The 20,274-nt window shown below is 31.7% G+C and overlaps 1 protein-coding gene across 2 annotated transcripts in view; it reads right to left on the bottom strand.

The window, feature by feature from the left end:
• The window catches only part of LOC132918860 (uncharacterized), a 49,887-nt gene that overhangs the window by 13,728 nt on the left and 15,885 nt on the right, over positions 1–20,274 (bottom strand). Inside the window, exon 2 of one of the 2 annotated variants that reach the window (XM_060980230.1) lies at positions 7,002–7,104. The exons of the other annotated variant lie outside the window; for it this stretch is intronic. The gene's annotated coding sequence lies outside the window, so the exon portion shown is untranslated. The remainder of the gene's footprint in view (positions 1–7,001; positions 7,105–20,274) is intronic. 2 annotated transcript variants of the gene reach the window in all.

Below are 20,274 nucleotides of genomic sequence, written 5' to 3'. Positions count from 1 at the left end.
TCAATTAACAACGTTTCATTAAAGCAATAATAATCATTTTGGTGCAAATTATATTATATTAGGTTTTTATTTTTATAGAACTGTTTTATAATATCATAATATTATAGTATGTACAATGAAAACAGAGCAAAACAATAAAATAAAATTCACTAATATCGTAATAATAACAGTGATAGGTATACCTACACATATTACATAATATATACTATCTTATATTAATAAAAATGATGTCGCCTACTACTACAGCTATAAAGCTATAGGTATATAGTACTACAGTAGGTATAAATAAGACTTTTTTATAATAATATTTTAATATTACCTTGCAAAATTGCAAAAAAAAATTTTAATAACCCGCGGTGGAACTGCAGTATAATCCTATGTACAAGTACATGTGCAATGTGTATGCCGTACACATTACATAAAATGGATGCAAACAAATATGGCAATATCAATCAAGTATTAAAGTTATTACTATACGTCCAATATTATTATATATACTCGCGCGATGACGATATAATATCAATGCATTCACACTGTTTGTGGAAAATCTAAGACACGCGATAAAGATAATATATAGAGTCGATAATTTATGATAACAATTTAAGATATTATGAATATATTAGTATAACACTTCTACATTTATTTCTTAAAAAATAATGTCAGTTTAAATGATCAGACAGAGGCGTGTATGTATATTAACGTCGTATTACGTATACTTATACATAATAATATAGAAGGTGGGCAAATGAGTACGAACACGGTAAATACCCTGCACTCTGCACATATGATTATAATATTATTATATTCGACTATATACTTATATTATATACGCGGCAATGTTGCAGCATCGCGGCGTGCGTTAAAGTCTCCGCCGGCCACTCGGCACAGTATACGGCGGTTCAAAGATCGTCCGCCCGCGACCTACGCTTACGACGCGTCATGGATATACAGTATAAATGCGATGCAGATAGGTGCATCCCGCGGCGGGCGTGCTCGCGTAATCGATCACTGCAGGTCGAAGATATATATCCTTCTCTAGACGAGGTCAGTACGATTATAATATTATGTGAGTTGTTATATATTATATATACTGTACGTACTCGTATAATTTATTGTTTTAATTTATCATAGTTTTGGGCTACGCGTATATTTTAATATTATTTTATCGCATAGATTAAACGAATCCGATCGTCGCGGTTCGTCAAATCATATAATAATCACATAACTATGTATATTATTTTAATATATTATAAATATATAATGAACCTTTAGTCGTTACGAAATTCAATTTCACATAATATTTTACTGAAATACCAATCATTTTACTGTTACCTTAGACATTTCCTCCCAAAACGTTTTGTCCACTCGCGACCATTTGGAGGTTGAACGTTTCGCGAGCTTAAAACACAACTGCAATTACGCGTGTAATTCTCTTTGTTAAACACCATAAAAAGTATCGTGCAATTAACACACTACAATACTGATACATGGACACCGCCGTAGGTACCTATAATAATACGTATAAAATATGCAGCCCATCGTTTCTATATTTACAATTCATTCGGATTTAAATTCGAAACGCACACGGTTTATACATCGTATTTATTGCAACTATATATGTGTGACTATATACGAGTAACCTCGAAGTGTCTTCTTGAATACAATATATTTACAACGCGATTCGTTCAACGGATATTACGCACTTAAACGCCGTATGGTCGCACAATCATATATTCTCGATAAATCAATCGTGTAGTGTCACGATAGGGAAACAGTGAAATGAGATAAAAAGATTTGTTTCAAATATTGCACCGCGTACTACTACACGTATCCCTTTATAATAATGCGATGCATGATACTTATCTGCTGTGTTAGACGATGATGGTAATCATATAATACGTATATCTATATATACGCGTATATATCATTTACCGTTTATATTTGAAGTTATATGTTATAGATGTTTCGTATAGATCTTATAACATCATCTAAATAACATGCACGACTATAAAATACATTTGACATTCACGAGTCACTAAGGTAATATATACATAATATATAGTGTACCTACATAAATCAAAAATTATGAATTCAAAAAAAAATAATGATAAAATTACAATACATATAAGGGTATATTATAATATTATAATGTATGCCTATATATATTATGACATGAATGCATTCTTTCGAATTCTAATTGAGTTCTATTTTCTTTCGGATATAATATGTGAAGATAGGAATTTTTGATGAATTGATGGGTAAACAACAAAGACTAAAACCATTATAATATTGTCGTAACCAGAAAAAAAATACTTTAAATATTATTAATGATATAACAACGTGCCTATAATATGTATAGAATATATTTTCATCGTTACTCTTCTCCAATCTCCCGTAGCTGTGCTGTACATATACGACTATTATCAAGTGCAACTGCAGTTAGTAACGAGTCCGTGGTCAATGATATACTTTATGCTTATAATATTATAATTTATAGTTATTACTATACATCACTTATCGAAAATGAAACGCGTTTGTGTGTGCGCTGTGTGGAAGAATCCAAAATAAAAAATTTAGTCTGCACTGTAAATTTATTTTGTTCGTACGACGAGATACATGAGACAATATTTTTTTTAAGTAGTTACATGAAATAAACCGAAACTTTAATTAATTGATCCAAATGATGTATGCAGAGTTATATCATCAGTTTGGTGCAAAATTAGAAAAAAAACGATAAAATGTACCTACGGTAAAATTATGTGATTTAAAATAAATTTTACTTGGCCAAATAAGAATTTTGCTAAAATTCTAAAATATTAGTAAAAAAGTTTGAAAAAACTACATAACACATAAAGGTGTGGTGTGACTTCACATGCGTGTAGAATTTCTGCTGATGTTTATAATAATATAATATAATACAATTAAACCTCTATCGAGAAGCTCTCACGCACACGTTTTTGGATTTCAAATTGTTTGAATTATGATAACAATATCACGAGAACGCCGTATACATCATGGTTTACTGCAACTTTTTCCATTTTATTCGTTCACGAGTAGATCATTGAGACCTTGTATATTATCGATCCCTTCATTACGCGCGTTCGTCAATATTTCATCACTTCATCAGACGGCGATGCTTCATCGCAGCTAGAAGATATAACCACTCTGTATACGGCAAACCGTAGTGTAGATATTATAATATAGATAATATAGGTATATGTCATAAGATAAATGCGGTATAATACTGTTATTGTGGCGGCAGATTACGGTACGGTACCACGCTCGACGTTATTCAATGACACAATAAATAATTGTAAACGATAATCGTCGATTATTATTATAACAAGACGGATTTGTTATTATTTTTACGAACATATAAATAGCTATAATAGCTCCAGCGGGGGGTATATTTTTTACCTGTACCAGCCGCTGTAGCAACGCGCGAGCAGCATCAATAATAAATACTAATAATATTATTTAATTAATAGTCACAATAATACTGCGTACTGTCAATATTGTGGAGTAGATCTTTTTAAAACCACTATATTATTATGTTTACTTTTGCCACTGTTCGTCGTCATTTAATCAAGATTGAATAATAATTTACAAAATGTCAACCTATTTAGGTGTATACAACTATACTATAAAGATAATAAAAAATAAATATAGACATAATATTACAGCGATCAAATTTATTATTCCATATACCCCTAATATAATTTTTCTAAGTGTTAATTAATGAATTTAAATACCGCCACAGGGGGTATTAACCGAAATAACCATTAATGAAACCTTAGTTTTTCGTTTTCCAAACCGGAATTTAAACCAACTATAACATCGTTCGAATTCCAATCCCTGTTGGATAACCCAGCGCGAGACCATCTCATCGGAACAATTAGTTGTGTTACTGTGTCTTATACGGAAAACAAAACGACCGAAAATATTATCATTATTATTTCGGTTCCGATCGTTGGTAGCCACGGGATACAAGACTGACGAGGACGTCGCTAAGTCATTCCGTTTAATACAGTCAATTTTCGAGCACTATTCAGTTCATTAGTCATTCCGTTCACGCGTATGTGTACACTACACGCGCGATAACTATTATTATAATAATAGCTCTTGTGTGTGTGTGTGTGTGTGTGTGTGTGTTTGTCATGCAAATGTCGTCCACCATATTTACACTGAAGCCGATAGACGGGGCTCGGCGATAATAATAATATAATATGACCTCATCCCAAAAACGCGTACCCGCCGAAAAATCGTATTCTCCGGCAACGTCTTGTGACGAAACATTGTCGGCTGCACGGTATGATATTATGTACTTAGTTACTCAACTGTGAGGCGGCGGTGCGTACCGAGAAACACAACGCCATAAATAGTGTCAACTCGGCGCCGCCTCAGGACTTGGATATTAGGAACGAAACGTCAACTCGTTGTGGAGGGAAGGGGAGCGGAAAAAGAAAAAACCGCATTCTTTTCTCGTCTTATAGATAAGTATTATCCGTTGTTTTATTTTATATATTTTATTCGACAGACTCGACCTCACGATCCTTTACCGCGTTTTCATCGATCGATCTCGATATTTATATAATATTTGTTTTATTTTTATGCGGTCGATCTAAGGATATATAATATTAAACTCTGTTCTTAAATTAGCGGCAATCCGTTCCAAAACTAAAAATGAAGCATATTCAATAATTGAATTATTGTTTTTAAATGTTAACAAACTTATGACATCGAAACTCATTAAAAAATAATTACCCTCCGCGTACTTGTAGAGGGTTGTATTATATACGATATACTAACGATGCCCGTACCGTCGTACAACACGTATAATGTTCACGCTATAAACACACAATAATTATTATCATTATCATACATGTCATTTAATCGCTTTTTCAACGACGTAGTTGACATATTCCATCGATCGACATTTTCCTCGAGAAAACAGATTTAATAACTTAAATTGTATATACTACGCGAATACGTGATGTACCTTTACAAAGCTATAACTTTATATCATATGATAAACATGATACCACTCAAATTCAAAATATTACTCGGTGTACGCGTCGTATGAAACGAATATTATATTGCAAATTGTAAACTACAATTGGGTACACCTAGTACACTATCTTGGTGCGGGATTCGAGTTACATAATAAGACGTAGAAAATGCATATATTATTATAAAATGTATACATAATATTATTATGCGAGACGCGAAAACACTGCAGTTAACTCCCATCCATAGCCCGGTACGACGTGGGAGTGATTTGCGCTCACGATATCATTTTGATAACGATATCGTTGTTGTGCGTCGTTGAAGGACTTTTGTGCTCATAACCGCTGCAGCAGCCGAACTAGCTATATAATATTATACCATTTGCATAATCGGCTATACACACATAACAATATGTATTATGAAGTATTCACGCGTACCTTTTATAGACGATATTTAGCTACTGTGGTTTTGTATAGCGATTGATAAAAATCTGGTGTTTTCCGGTCGCGAGTGTCATTCCTACCATTCGATGTCATTCCGAATAAACAGCTGCTGCGACATCGTTCGCGCAGGTGTCGTCTTTGCGGTTATACTAGAGACTTGAAAGTACCTACAGATTGATTATTGGATATGATTAGAGAGTGTATGTTGATGATCTAATATAGTACAAAAAATGACCAAAATAAAAGAAAGAATACTTTAATAACCTACACGGCTACAAACCAAAGAAAATGACACCAAATATTATTAAAATTACTAAAAAGTAATTATTATATTTAAAAAAAATTGTTTATAGGATTTGTACTGTATGATGATTTAATTTGATATAATATTCGAGAATTATATGTCTATAAAATCATGTATATCAGCACGAGCACATGAACGCGGTAAATCTAATCACAACAAAAACCTTCAATAGAAATAGCGCAAATATTTTTCATAAACATTTTCTTTAAAATATAAAATTTTAAAATAAGACTATCAATATACAAAAATTACGTATTTATGTAGGTATTATATAATATAAAAAATAACGTTAAAAACAAAAAAAAGCATTTATAGTACAAAAATTACCCCAAAAAGCAATATAAAATGTATATATCTTCAATCAATGAAGTGTGATCAACATTTTAGGTTATAGTTCGCTTAATATAAGATCAAAAAAATAAAAATACAAAAATCATCAACGTCCCATTTCTAAGTATAATATAATCATAATATCTATATTTATGTGAGATGCGTTAAAGGAACGACGAATCGATGAGCATAGTAATCAATTATCAAAAAACGTAACCACATTATTTTAATCCGTTTTTCGTAAATAATACCATACACACACACACACAAACACGCGCCATTATATAATCAAACATGTATTCAAAACGATATAAATATTATTATTATTATTTTTATTATAAAGTACACTGTGTGTTGTGAGTTATAATCGCACACACGAAGCAGCGGTAACGTCACGGACCGCCACAAATAGCTATAGTACACACAACAAGCGCGCGTGACGGCAAAAATTGTCGGCGGCGGGGACCGGGGTAGGTGAAAGTTCGTTAGCGCCGTTGTGGGAGAACCCGAGCAAAACGGCGCTTCTTTTTTTACATAACACAATGTTTTGCCCACAGCGCGGACGTAAATAATAATATTATTATGATATTACAATAAACGCGCTCGCGTTTAATACGATTTATACAGGTACGCGTCTGTCGAGCGCATTAAAATTACTATTGTATATTATCATTATATATATATACCTACATCGATGCATGATAAACGCGAACTGCCGCTGCACCGTCGTCTCGACACCAGGAAGTCGGCGAACCCGTGATACTTATAAAAAATAATATTATGTGCATATAGTTTGTGTGTGTGTGTGTGTGTGTGTGTCGTGTAAAAAGTCTATCGACCTTGTTGTTGTTGCGCGGCGGACGTTATATTGAGAATCTGTGCCACACCTCATCGAGCGTATTTAAAAGAGTACGTACGTGTGTGTGTGTGTGCATGCAAAAACCGTAGGCGCACAAAGATTTGCCGCGGAACGCTGTGTTTTCCTGCTACTCCGCAGCCACCGATGGTTTTTGTTCTGGTCTGTTAAAATATACAATAACTATTAATATAATACACATATAGCCGAAGTGAGTACAGCGCCGCCATACGTGTACAGTACATAATATATATATATATGTACGTATAATGTATATATAATAGTAATATTATGTATTTAGATCGTTGTCGACGGGCGATACGTAGGTATATAATATCATATTATATGCGCGTTTTAATAATACGAGTATATAATAGTCTTTTCGGGCGTAACGCACGTGGTTTTTTCTTTCGTTATAGTTGTTAACGCCACCCGGTCGTATTATTTTTTCAACGAAAACGAGTTATTCACGATTTTATAATCGGTAGCTGTCGATATGGTAATTACGCGTTAATGTATAATATTGTGTTATGGGCTTTTGCAAAATTACAGGTCATGATAAAGCAGACACAAACCAGATATAACTATGAGAGGTTATTTACTATTTTCTCGCAGCGAATTAACAACAATTATCACTACATAAATAATTATATGTAAATTCATATATTTAAAGTTGTACTATAAAACGCCTTAATATGACGTACTAATCGTTATGTTGTAGATCAACTGTATTTCTCAACCATGGATATACCAGTACCGCCCGAATGTTCACATACCACTTTAAAAAAATAAAATTCCTCAAGACATGCTATTACAAATAATTGAAAGATTTAGATTATTAAGAACTAAATAATTATGAAAACGTGATATTAATATTAATTCTAACTTTTTCCTTTCCATCAACCATACGTCTATGAACTTTTTGCATACCACTAGTTGAGAATCACTGTTATAGACGTATTGATAAACAATGATGTAAACATAAAAGAATAATTTTACATATCTTACAAAAATTATTTTTGGCTAAATACGGCACAAATAAAATAGTATATTATCGTGATGAAACACAGTAATGCTAATTATTTTGACACATAGGTACGGCTTGAACTAATAATAATTGTATTCGTTAATATTTTTTTTTATTCAAAATCAATTACCATTTTAAAAACCGGTTATATTTCATACGAAAATTTCAATTTAATTTTTCATTCATAGAAAAAAAAATATTAATAAAACATGCAAAAATATATATTTACACATTACAAGTATCTAAAAGTGTGCATTTACTTTACATATATTAATAAATGACGATAAAATAATATCCAAGACGTCTTACACACACACACACACACATATAGGTGCGAATAAAACATAACTTCGGTGGTTATTAGTTTATTACTTATTATTATTTTATCGAAACATTCTGTTCCGATGGTATACTCGTTTGTATATAGTTTATAATATATAAATACAATGCTTGACGACGTGAAGATGCATTCCGTCCGCTCATGCGTTTCATTATTTTTTTTTTTTACATTTTTCTCTAAAAATTATTAAAAAAAAAAAAAAATACCTAACCGAGAATTTAAATAGCCGCCTTGCCGTATAAAAAAAAATCTTTCACCGCCGTGTCCCCCCTCGTCTTTGTTACACACATACGTGACATCAACGATAGTGCATGAACGCGACCAGTGGACCGTGAGAAAGTCGGCTTGTGCCAATGCGACAATAATAATAGTAATAATGTATAATATTATATAAATGGTTTTTTTTCCATCCAACTATTATTTATTTGTTGTTCAGGAATTCCGGACATCGTTTATCCTAGCCCACGTCCTTACGCTCACCCTCATCAACCCCATATCACGATCCTAACACATACTTCAAGACATGTGAATCATGTGAGCGAAAATACCTAATGCACTCATAACATTTTGCCCGTTCAATATTCACACATACCTACACGTGTTTTTTGGACTTGAAGTCTATATGGCTATGTATACGCCAACGCTGCGATGACCGCTGCGAAAGTGGTTATGTCAATCAGCGCGAGAATCGAGTTTAACCACTTTCAGTTTTTGGCAACTTTTATTTAATAGCTATGATGATCTATAGTATAATTAGTCACTAAACACGTTAAACAGTAAACACATCATTAATAACAAAAAAAAAACGCGAATTATTAATTTTCTCGATAGACGTGACTACAATTCACATTATAATAAACTTCTCTAGGAATGTTCGCCGTACGTCAATTAATTATGAGTATGTTTATAATAATATCTATGATATTATATACATATACGCATAACTCGCTTTGAATTAATATAAACATATATACGGCTAATCACATGTCAAAAACTGTGTAATTATTTAAGTAGGTATGTTATAATTCATATTATCTAACAATCTCATCATGTGACTTGTAAATATATCAACCGTGTACAAATCATATTACCTACGTCTATTGCTCAAAATAATCGAATTAATACAAAGCAAATGATTTTTATTAGGATATTTCAAACACGAAAAACTACATTCATATTATTTATAAATTTGAGATCGAATAGAAAATAATAATATTGTATCAGTAAACGGTTAAAGAAGAAGAAGAAGAACTGGTGTATGGGTGAAGCGATGCGTCGGTGAACCAAATTATGAATACGTCATGTTTTCATTTTTATGTTTCGTATTATAATAACAGAGCAAACATTAAGCATATGATTCGTTAAACGTCATATATACGTACAATAATTTCTAGGTATTCATTTATTGTTCAACTCCGTGGTTCCGGAAAGTTGAGAAGAAAATATATAATAACGATTTTATAACTCTCTGTTTTTAATTTAGGTATAGGTATAGGGAAAAACTAAAAAATACTAACACATTATGTTTAATCTAAAAAAAGAACTAGAACTAATGAATATTTTCACTAACAAGTTCCAACTATAATTGAAGTATTTTTATCAAGTATAAAAAATATATGCATTATTTTTAAATAACATGCGAGTTCTACGCGTTGGTATTCGTGCGATTGATTCAAATGTTTCAATGTGTTCGAAAAGTATCTCGCACTCACAGTATTGAACAGAAGAAAAAAAATATCGGCCAAAACGTGTTTTTATGTTATATAACGGCATTATTGGTGTTATTTTAATAGTTGCGGGGAAGGAGAAGGAAATTATATCAAATTTAAATCGTACAAAAAAAAAATTAATAATAATAATAAACAAAAAAACCGTAACACTGCATCCGAGACAATGATCGCCGGAGACAAAATACAAAATGCAAAATAAAATAACACATTACCATTTTACAGAAGACGTGGAGTCGCGATCGCATTGTGACACATCGACACACAAACATATATATAATATATATATACCGACAAATCGGGGCAAGTACTAAATCGCACGGTTTTCATCATTGAATGATGTGAGGAGATAAAAAATATTATATTATGTGAAGAGAGATTAATAATATGATCGTATAATATATCTATATATTAATCAGGAGGAATATTGGGTCCCGGTAACTTTTACCGTGGAGACACATTACAATAATATTAACAAGACGTTTCTCGTCTTTTTTATAAGTCACATTTTTACAATTTCTACATAGAAAACTTGAATAAGGGAATCTATATTTCGTATCGTGTGTTCAATAAAAAAAAAATTTTAGTGATAACCATTTTATAATATACGCAATACGCATTTATAATATAATACGATTGATACGGGTATGAGTTATTTTAATATACTACGACTATAATAATATTTTACACAAAGACAAGCACATTATTTTATTATTATTATTAGTATTATCATCATCATTATTACGAGTATAATATGTTTATAGAGATAGAGAACCCATTTGGCGAGATCGAAGGTGTACCTCTTACCTATTATACACATATTATTGGTTGAATAATTTATTATTATTTATTGATTCCTTGCAAAGCCCAAACCACTTATCCATACTTTTCAAATTATGATATAAAATATATTATTATACACCTACGTCCTACATATATACTTTAACTCAAATACGTTTAAATATATGATTATTGATATAATGAGTTAAAATTATTATGATTATGATAATAAATTTGTACTGAGCATGGCACGCCGTCTCTGACATCGATCATATTTTTCCGCTGGCCTAGCTAACAGTCATATATCATACAAACACATAGCCCTGTCCGGGCTGTCCCCACCTTCAACCAATACTTAAAAATGTACGTGTTAGGTGTAGCTAACTTGTAATTGAATACTTATATGGAAAATTATGTTATAAAAAGTTGGTTAATCGAAAAAAATATATAAATTTGGCTATATAACTTCTAGTAATAATTTTCAAAAAAATTAATAAAAAATAAATAAATATTATCGGTAACAAACATGTACTATGCGATACAAAAATACTCTTGGTACGCTTTCCAACATTTATATTGCTTTCATATTTTCTGTGCGGTGTAATTTACACGATTTTTGGTTGTTTGTGAAAACCTCATAATACCTTAATAATAATAATAATGTATGATACGCATGGACATACGAAAACCACGGTCCGTCCGCGATATTATAGGAATTATCGACATTTTCCGGTGTATAAATATCGTAATATCGCATTGAGACCCAACTTACATAATAATAATATTATGTAGTATGATTATAATGCATTTATGTATAACAATTTAGCCATAAATATATCGTATATAACTATAAGAGTTACTATACGACGAACATACAACGTGATGATTTGTATAATACTGTTGCTCGTTTGTGGACGGAGGAGAGAGGGGCTTGTATATTTTATTTTCGTACTACCCCGCGTCTTTTAACCATATATTATGCTCTAAAAGTATAATCGGACACCACGTTATATTAATTTAAAAAATGCCGTATGCAGACGGAATTTATTTTCCACATTTTGCGCTCGCTAATTTCCGTGTTGTGTACCTGTACTACCTAATATCTGTACTAATCGTTTTCTGATTGGAAAAACATAATATATAATACCTTTTTAAGCGTATACGAATGTATAATAACTAATAATATATTATACGGTCTTAAGTTAAGCATCCGTTACTGCGTGTGTCAACAAGTGCACTGTACACTGTGCAGGTAATTTGATGTTGTTTTCGTAAGCACGACAGCCGTCTCGGGCCATCTGTTCGGTCCGTTCGAGGACGACCTCCTACTTACGTGCATTCCGACGAGGGCCGACCGCCAATATTATATTAATATGCGACTACCCACGTGCGTCTACATTTCCTTAAACGGATAGGCGAACGACGGGTTAGGTGTCATTTATATGTAAAATAATGATAAATAAAATAAATTTAAAGAAAAAGAAAAACTTATGCAATATCGTGTTTAAGGTTTATTTATTATTACGAAATAATATACTGACGACAAAAGCACTTGAATTCGCGATGCAGTTGTTGTAATGTATATTAGAACAATAAGAAGTGAATGTGATAGGTACATCATATAGTTCATTACAGAATGAAAGGAAAAAATACATGTTTCCCAGAATTAAGAATCTTCCCACTGGAGGAAGTTCGCGATTACTTAATAAATTAAGATTATAAGAGTGTGAGTGTAGCTAGTAGGTACATGTTTACTGATCGGATTTTACGATGACTGTACGTCTGTACCGATGTACATATTATATATTATTAAGTATTATTGTTACGTGATAGGTAAAACAGTGAAAAACAAAACATTTAACGACGTGTCAAAACCACCGAGAGTTCCACTCGCAGACTTGTATAATGGGTTAAACTGCAGCAATAATTTGATTCTGGGAATTTGTAGTAATAATATTATTACATAATACGACGGGTGGACTGGTGTTATGATGAGTGCAGTCGGCTAGGAGAAGGATCGTCGCAAAACTCTTTTATAATCCATCCGGGTCGTGTACCCGACGATAATAATCCGTAAAAATTAATTATGCATTATACAGGTTGTCTCACTGCATCAGCGCGCGAATACATTTTTTTGTTCCGCATAAACTATTTATTTGTTGACACTGATTTTCATAACACATGTTTACTTATGGAAATTCAATAACCACTCCAAAATTTTGAACTGTAATTCGGAATAGGAAAAATACTTTGATTTATGTAGTTTTTTACTGCAACGTGATGTGTTGTACTGGTAGATCTATGTACTTTAACACACGAATACCTCCTAATTATATCATCGTATAAAATGACGCTCACGTGGCTGATATTATTTTTATTGGAAACGGTTCGTTTAGCAGAGATTACAGGCAAATTTGTAATAACCGTTCAAGGACGAATATAATTTAAAAAAAAAAAATTATAAAACCCATTCATACGCGTCGTGAAAAAAATCGTAAAAACCTACATACACACACACACACACACACACACACACACACACACACATGCTATGCATAATATACGCGCCCGTGTACTCGTATAGTCCGTATTATCTTCATCCTTTTGTTTCACTTTCACTTTTTATTTTTTTCCTACGACCAACGCTGCCGCCGCCTCTATTGCTAATTGCTGCGACCTACTTATGCAACTCGCGCGCTGCCGCCGTTCTTCCTCAATTTTAATAATATGATATACCCGCGAGAACGTATATAATATTTACGCATTAAACATAATATTATACCGTCGCATTGTGTCTGTATTATATGTGTACGTGTACCTCGATAGATATATACCTGTAACTGTAGGTATTGCATTCTATGCGAGTTTCAGTGATACGATCCAAACGTAAATATTATAATAATATTATCGTTGTTATACAAACGGGACGATGCAGATATTAAAAATGGCTATTGTTCGATTGCACGGTATAATTTCGAAACCACATCGTTTTGCCATTATTATAATATTACAAACATTTTTTTGTTTGTTTTACATTTTAATATTATTATACGCTACGCGTGATGAAAACAGCATTGGCGACGGACCATTATTAATTGTTATAGTACATATTATTATATACAAGTATATTACGATCGCGGTAAACGAATTATAAATATTACACATAACGAGACGAGTGAGTATTTATAGCGTACGTTGTTGTTGTAAGACCTTAGAATAATGGCATCTACTAATTTTTTTACGTTGAAAAATATGTACGTCAAATCAATTTTTCAGAATTATTTTGCTCGGCAACATTTAATGACTGTTTTAATATAAGCCAATTTAAAACACCTATATTAAATTATTATAATTTATAAAACGATATGACGTATCGGCGCCGCCAGTGGTATAAACATTGAAAAAGTGATCAGGTTAATTTAAAAAAAAAAGGTTTATTAAAACTCAACATGTATATAGTATAATATGATAATATTCATATAATATAATGCTATAGTATTACTATAATGTGCTGTTTATTCGTTTTAAAAAAATATTTTTTGATTGATTTGAAATCAATATCTAATAATGATATACGATATAACTATGCTTTTTTTTTCATCGTGGAATTTATCTAAAAAATTACAACTAAACCAAGCATGTGTATACCAAAAATATACAGTATTCAATGTTATGCTAAACGCCATAACGTTAACACTGTATTATTATAAACACACAGTTATACCTACATAATAATATTATCATTATTATCTATGTAGTTTATACTTTATATATATTATTATATCGTGTAGTAATTATATATTATTATTTTTTTTTATCTAATTTCAGTATATTACTATTTATGTTATGTTACATTTCAATACAATTTTAATAAAATTCTACGCAAATGATACAATCGTATAATAGAATAGTAAGAACATACAAAAATCCGCGTAGGTACCTACAGCATAATATAACAATCGCAAAACGTTCACCTCTGCAGCTACAGACATTAATATAATATCCTATATTCGAACCTCCAAAAACAATATTTCACTATGACAACAACGTGGGTACCAATTATTAATATAATATAATGTGACGTGTTAAATGAATGTGATATTTATTGTATCTAACGTAGATCCAAATTTATGGTTTTAATTTTTTCTGCTACAGTCCTTTTATACGTTACGTCATTGTCTACCAATATTGAACATTTAATTTCGAGCAATATTTTCTAATTTTTTTTTTTTTAAAGTCGTGCTTAAAGAACCCATGTTTTTCATAAATGACAATCTCCATCCATCATTTTGAATACTGACAATCGCATATATTATTATCTGAAACATTATATAAATAGAAATAGTGTTTCTCCGCATAATAAGTTATACATGTAACGGACATGTTTGTAACTATTGTAGAAAAAAACAAATGGAGAAATCGGCAACAAATTGTTTCACTGAAAACGATTTTAAATGTCGATAAGCCTTTACGTGTAAAGAAAAGCACACTCTGTGAGCGTGCCAATTTTTTTTTTTTTTATCAACTGTTTTCTTTATATGCAATTTATTATTTATTGTTTGTGTCTATAGTATGAAATATAAATAATAACTAAAACGTCATATTTCCACGATAGAATTCGATATCAATTGTTCGAGTTTAAAATATAATAGGGTTCAAACAATAAAATGGTAAGCGCTTCTACAATCACGCGTGAAAAAATACTACAAACGCGAGTCAATCAGTTATGGTGTTAGAGTAATAAAACACTGAAATATGTAAAAACTAATCTATTATTAATTTTAATTCAAAACATTTATCACATTCTGCAATAAAGTTAGTTGATCATACACATCAATATGTGAATTTATCGAGAGAAAATATCGTTGGACAATAATGTTTTTGTTATTTATAAGATCAACAAAATTCTGGGTAAACTTCGTAGCATTAAGTTAACAAATCATCACGACATAATATTTTATATAAACGTACAGCATAGGCATGATCAATGGGAAAGATCTAGTCATTTAGCGAACTTGAGTATAAACAATTTTTTTAGATAAATACAAGTTTGTATTTTATGTTTACTCTTTTATTTTTATTTTTAGAAGCAGACTGATTCAAAAGTTCTTGTTTATGGATGATATGTAACTACATATTATGTAGGCTGATATTCTAAGATAGAACACGAAATCCGTACTATTTAAACTAATTCATTAAAATCTTTATTTATCTATGTATCTTAAATATCTAAAATATCTTCATGCTGACAAATGAAATAATTCAATTAATTTAATAGTATTAATCAACAATTGGGTTTAAGACGATATCGTTTGATAATAATTAAGCCGTGCAAATTGCTCTTATCAGTAATAATAATATATTAATACATCGTTATTATATTATTCTCAAACTGTGTATACACTTTACGCCCTACCAAATAAAATAGAAATCTGATTTATTATTCAATGCACGTATACGTGCTAATCATATTATAATATTGTAATATCATTTGCGAGTAAATTCCGAGTGGTACTAGAAATATAAAATATGTACTAGTGTACGACGTACACTTTTGCGATGTTATGTACATACGCGATTAATTTTCAAGTGGCGACCGTCCATTGTTTTTAGTAAATTAGAAACCCGTTTCGCCCGTATGCACCTTCCTTATTCTGCGGGTTTATAATATCTGTGTAACGTATGTTTTCGATCCTCGCCGCGTATACATAATATTATAACAATAATCGCCAGAGCAGCCGCGACCCACGTGCGAATAAATGAAATTATAGAAGAAAAAATCAAACCCGACGAAAACCGTCATAATAATATTATTGCCGCACGTGGGGGGACACCAGCCTGCAAATGGCATCGGCGGGTAGGTACTTATCGTACGTGGGCAATAGTATAGGTAAGTACACGGAATTATAATAACGTTTATGCTAAACACCGTCTCGGAGACACTCAAGATAATATATTATTATTATTATTATTATTATTGTGAAAAAGGAGTAGTGTGGTGTTTCGATATATAAATACACATTATTATTATTATTATATTATACGAATATAACAGCGTGTAACAGCAGCGTAGGCCGAAAAATCCTTGCCGATCTCCGGTGACGGCCCACGCCCGTAAAATCGCGTTACCGGCGAGGTCATCAAACCCAAGAGACGTCGATGGAGGTGCACGGCCCGACTTTGGTTCTTTATAAATTTGCACGAAAATAAAACTACGCATAAAAATATTTGTCTGATTTCGTTGAATAATAATTATCGTTTAGATCTCGAGAGATTTGCACGAGAATTTTCTGCAATAGAAACCGACGTACAACACTCAGAGCGGGCGAACGCAAAGCGGCAAACTAATCCATGTGCAAATCGGCAACCACATCGCAGTCTACGTAATCATTCGTTCGCTCTGCTTTGTGTTTGTCACCGGCCGGCCGTGCGATAAAATATACGCACGGAATGTTTTTATTATTATTATTATCCTTGTTGCATATTATCATATGATCATTATAATTCGGATGCAGTTCGGTCTTCGTCTTCTTTACCCCGTCCGAATCAACGGCAATCAACAATTCAATAATATTACGGACGCCCGCGCGTTTACGACCCGGTCGAATTAAAAATGTTTTTACGATTTCCTTATAGGTTTTTATTTTTATGTTTATGTGAAAAAACTCATATCAACCATAATTAACATATCCAATTTTCGACGTAAAAGGAATTCTTTCTAATCGTATTTAGATTCGTTTAACACAAACTTGGGAAGCAATATACTACATTATGTATTCTCTATTCTGCATTAGGTAAACGTATGGACTACACATGATTATGAATTTTTTCAAGAATAATCTATAGTAATATAAATATATAAATAAATAAATATAATACGTTTATAAATATTAAGATTTTTGAATACGAATCATATCTTTAAACAAAATAAAGATAAACACTTTTAACACGATTTTCACATCGGTTTGAATTCTGCGATGTAAAATCAGAATTCCTTAACAAGTAGTTGAGTAACAATGGCTATTAGAACGAACCTATTATGTATGACTATTGCCTACCTACGATGTTTACTACAAGTAATGAGACGATGTGAAATAGGTACATTCCAACGGGTTATTATATGTACTGGACTATAAGCAAACGTTAGACGACTATATGCGTCATTAAATTATATGTACATATATATAGCGAATGATTTAAAAGTTAAAACGAAATAGTTCACAGGAAATTGATGACCGAAGATTACTTCGGTAAATATACATTTTTTTTTTAACGACCAGTAATTTCATCTGCAAATCAGCAACTTCATTATTCTTCCACGTTATTAAACGCCGCCGAACACCGACGACCGACCTATCTATCTATACATAATAGTAAGTCGTGTTAATCCACAACTATATAGGTGTATGAACTAATAAAGATTCAGCGTATAGTGTATATACAATCAGTTCTGTTTGATAATAATTGACCTTCCTTTGTACTATTAATTAAAATGGATTGTATACAATGATCACTGTAATTCTGAAACTATATAGAACATATTCATTTTAAAAATGCACAAATTCGTCCTTGGTGAACGTTTTGTGAAACTTGTACACGCTATAAGAATATCGTGTGTAAAAATATCTTTACGTACATAAAATATATTAATAAAGGCTGCCATCTTGTCTAAAAAAAAAAACCTAAACACTTAATATAAAATTATTTAGATAGCGAATTTAAATAATTGAAATAATATGGGATCGACGAGAAAATTGTTTTTTCCACGGGTTAGAAATATATCAATAAAATTTCAAATTTTATTCAATAGTTATTCTTTGTTTTACATTGTAAATAATTATCGGTCTATGCAAATCATGCCCCAAAACTCTAGTTTCAGGGAGTTCGTATCAATTCAAAGATCTTTTTGGCTGAAAAAATACAAATCATAATGCAGGTACCTATACCGTGTAATTATACGACAGATTAAAAACGTTACTGTGTTGATAATATATAACTAGGTACCAAAAATAAAACGATACGTATATAATATGACGTATTAAAATATATTATGTAGACGCGTTTGTTTGAGATTGACGGAAAGATAAAATTTGTATGAAACATTATTCTACAAGTAAATACACAAAAAACAGTGTTGGGGTCAGTGCACAAGCGTGTTAAGAAAACTCGGAGAACACATGATGGCGCCCAACGGCATTATCTTCTCTGGTGTAATATTTTTTTTTTATGTATCGTTTCGTAAACTGTAGATTCGCTATTGTAGATATTAGTCGAAACGATTTAACAATATTACATTAATATAACAATATTAATTAATAACATGTGAAAACCTAAGGGTGGCAGTGGTGCATTTACAAGATTGCGTAGACCACCGTATCAACCCCCTCAGCTTTTTTTATTTGTATGTTTAATGATGTTTTTTCAAACTAAATTAATAAGATTTTAACATTAAAATAAAAGAGCTCAGTACTACAACATATAAGGACCAACACAAAGAACATAAATGCTTATTACGACCTCGACTGCCACCATACGAACATACTCCTATCAGATGACACTGACAACTTTTATTACGACAACAAGTAATACGCATTGCACACAAACTCATTATTTCACATGTTATTTAATTCTTACATTGATTGTTACAACACATTTTTCTTACTAATTCTTAAATTTTTAGTATAATATTTTTATTATTATTGGTACATGCAAACTAAAGTTATTAAAATTATAATAACACGCAGACTCTGTAGCATTTTACTCAATATTTATTTTTTTGATCATCAATTAAATATAGTAAGAATCAACTGTAGGTTTATCTTCAAGTACAGAACAAGGATGTGTTTTGTTTATATCGCCACTAATTAACGTTTACGTTTACGTGAACTACGTTTCCGTAAAACACATATATACTATACACTCATAATCATAATATATAATGACTATAATACATTTTAATATTATGTGGTGACGTGCTTGTATATTAAATCTGTCGTCGTGTCGGACGTAAACTGTTATTTCGTTCCTTTTACATATTTTTATCTGTCCTAACTCCACAACGCATACTCGGCGTACCTATTATATTTCATTCTGTATGTATGTATAACGTACGATTTTTCTCTCAGATTCCATCGCATCAGACGGCGCATAACTTACGAGGAGGACGACGACAATACCGTACCCACGACGTACGACGCAATAATACAAATAATAATACAACGTCTCTCGGACAACATCGTATATTTACGCACGCGTGTGTGTATAACAACAACCTTGCAGGTGCTTCGGTCGGGGGTGCGTGCAGCATGCAGCCGAGTGCAAGACGCATACAAATTGAACGTGTCTGGTGTCTGTTTGTTTATAATATGTATCGTTTTTATTTTTCCCCGATTTCAATCGATATAAATCCGGAGACTTCAACGCGATCGATGACGGCGCTGCGATAATTTATTAGCACGTT

Source organism: Rhopalosiphum padi, chromosome 1 (genome assembly GCF_020882245.1).
Source record: "Rhopalosiphum padi isolate XX-2018 chromosome 1, ASM2088224v1, whole genome shotgun sequence".
In the NCBI taxonomy this organism is placed as follows: Eukaryota; Metazoa; Arthropoda; class Insecta; order Hemiptera; family Aphididae; genus Rhopalosiphum; species Rhopalosiphum padi.
Note: the sequence above shows the minus strand (reverse complement) of the source record. Positions and strands in the feature narration are given on the sequence as shown.